At 36.5% G+C, this 2,765-nt stretch overlaps 1 long non-coding RNA gene across 1 annotated transcript; it reads left to right on the top strand.

Moving 5' to 3' along the window:
- Positions 1 to 1,619: 1,619 nt before the first annotated feature.
- LOC132007417 (uncharacterized) lies at positions 1,620 to 2,046 on the top strand. The gene is made up of 3 exons (XR_009401350.1): positions 1,620 to 1,662; positions 1,791 to 1,894; positions 2,017 to 2,046. It is a non-coding gene; the product is annotated as an uncharacterized LOC132007417 (long non-coding RNA).
- The last annotated feature ends 719 nt before the right edge of the window (positions 2,047 to 2,765 follow it).

The following is a 2,765-nucleotide window of genomic DNA, read 5'->3' as shown; positions in this document are numbered from 1 at the left end:
GTCTCCTGCCTACCATAACATCAGAGGGATCTGAGCATGTCAGTTTAAACCTCCAATGGCTTTCTGAAGACTACTAGAAAAACCAGACAGACTTAAGATTTAGTCCTACTTTGCCACTTACTAAATGACCTTATACTATATAATTGAATATTAGTTTCTACCTGTGGGCCTGCCATGAGGACTGAATGACAAAGTGCATGTAAAGTTGATGTAATGTTTTCTATGATTGCATTTTTGTAAAAATTACAAATTTGTGTGTGTGTGTGTGTGTGTGTGTGTGTTTCTATGCTCATGAAGTGGGAGGGGGAGAGTATATACTAGATTCTTAACATTGGTTATCTCTGGGAGGTGGAATTGGAGAGGAGGTTGGAAAAAATTTTTCTTTTTAAAATACATCTTTCTAGGGTGCCTGGGTGGCTCAGTTGGTCAAGCAGCTGCCTTCAGCTCAGGTCATGAGGCCAGAGTCCTGGGATGGAGTCCCACGTGGGGCTCCCAGCTCCACGGGGAGTCTGCTTCTCCCTCTTACCTTCTCACCTCTCATGGTCTCTCTCTCTCTCTCAAATAAATAAAATCTTAAAATAAAATACATCTTTCTATGATTTCATTTGTTACAAAGAACATTTACTTCTATATGCATGCATGCATTAAAAATCTGGAAAGTCACATACCAAAATGTTAACAGTGGTTATTTTGGAATGGTAGGAATATAATACTTTAAAAAACTTTGTATTTTTCTCTATTGTAGAAATTATTTATAATAATCATGTGTTTTTTTAAAAAAGTTTAAACTATTTTTATAACTTGTGATCAGTGTAAATAATTTTTAAATATCTATAATGTAAATGTGTCCCTATAATCTCACTGTTCCATAACCTAGAAGATAACTAATATTAATAGTTTGAGATATATATATATATATTTCTCCTTCTAGTCTTTTAATATAGGCCATAGCAAATGCAGTTGACCCTTGAACAACACAGGATTTGAACTGTGTGGATTTTTTAAAAATAAATTCAGTACAGTACTATAAATATATTTTCTCTTCGTTATAATTTTCTTAATTAAAAAACATTCTTTTCTCTAGCTTATTTTATTGTAAGATGCAGTAGGTAATACATATAACATACAAATACGTGTTAGTTGACTGTTTTATTGTTAAAGCTTCTGGTCAACAGTAGGCTATTAGTTGTTAAGTTTTGGGGAAATCAGAAGTTATAGGCAGATTTTCAACTGTGTAGAGGCCGGAGCCCCTAGCCCCCTGAGTTGCTCAAGGGTCAGCTGTAATTGGCAGTTTCTCAAACAAAGAATCCTCCCTCTCACTTGTCTTCTGGCCTTTGCCCAGGCTGCTCCATAAGTGTTTTGTCCCTGTGCTCCTCCTGTTATCCCTGCTCCCATTCTTTTCCTCCACCTAACTGCTGTTCAATCCCTCTTCCCCTTTCACAACAGCACTCAAGTATTTCTTTCTCTTGTATTTCTTGGTCCTCTAGCTCCCACTCCAAGCTGGGCTGAATTGTGCCACCTTTCTGTGTCCCCATAATACCTTGTGCATTCCACTTGCAGTACTTTTCAAGGCCAGGTCTGGGTTTTAATTATTTTTGTGTTTTCAGCATCTGGAACAGTGGTAAGCACCCAATGACTGAAAGAATTCACTGCATTAGTAAGGTACAGATACCTATTTTCTTTCTTCTCTAAAATGTCTTTTTCTCCACACATACTGATTTTCTGCCACTTCACAGCTTCTTGTGGTAGGGATCTCTCTTCAGTATTTGAAACTAACCAGTATTTTACAGATTTCGAGTTTGTAAAAAAAAAAAAAAAATACCCTGGAAGATTCAGGAACGAAGCTTCTGTGTGAAGGATTAAAACAGCCAAACTGTATCTTATGGACATTGAGGTAACTGATAGCAGGAGAATTTGTTGTCTGTGTTTGTATCATTTTTGGTCAATTTCTGTTTGCATGGGGAGAGAGCAATGATATTGATAATGATAATGAAGTCATTCTTCTCTTCTCTGAAGGTTGTACCGATGCCTTATCTCTCCTGCTTCTTGTGGGGTACTGGCAGCTATTCTCAGTACCAGTCAGTGGCTCACTGATCTGGAATTTAGTGAAACCAGATTGGAAGCTTCAGCTTTGAAATTGCTTTGTGAAGGCTTAAAAGATCCAAACTGCAAATTACGGAAGTTCAAGTAAGCTGTAACTATTAGTTTCCTTGCTGCAAGAAAAAAAAATTTAAATATGCAACTCAAGATGGATGTTTTGTGATCAAAACACATTTCAAGGAATCATGGAGAGGAAGAATAAAAGTGACAGTCCCTAAAATTGTTCTTATGCAAGAAGTTTAGGAAAAGAATTTTCATTGTAAGTGACAATAACATCAATGGTTATAATAATAACCCACACTTACTGAACAATCACTTTGTGCTAAGCATTGTGCTGACTGCTTTGTATCTATGATTTCCTTTAATTGTACAACAGTTCTGAGAAGTTTCAGATTATTATCTCCATTTTAGTGATGAGGAAATGGGAACCCAAGGGTCATAAGACCAAGTAACATGGCAAAGGCACAGTTCAGAACCCTCATGTATCTGACTTCAAAGTCCATGATAATGATTTTAATGAAAAAGTTTATCTTATAAACTTTTATTTATTTTTATTTTTTTAAGATTTTATTTATTTATTTGACACAGAGAGATGATCACAAGTAGGGAGAGAGGCAGGCAGAGAAAGATAGGGGGAATCAGGTTCCCTGCTGAGCAGAGAGCCT

Source organism: Mustela nigripes, chromosome X, assembly GCF_022355385.1.
Source record: "Mustela nigripes isolate SB6536 chromosome X, MUSNIG.SB6536, whole genome shotgun sequence".
In the NCBI taxonomy this organism is placed as follows: domain Eukaryota; kingdom Metazoa; phylum Chordata; class Mammalia; order Carnivora; family Mustelidae; genus Mustela; species Mustela nigripes.
Note: the sequence above shows the minus strand (reverse complement) of the source record. Positions and strands in the feature narration are given on the sequence as shown.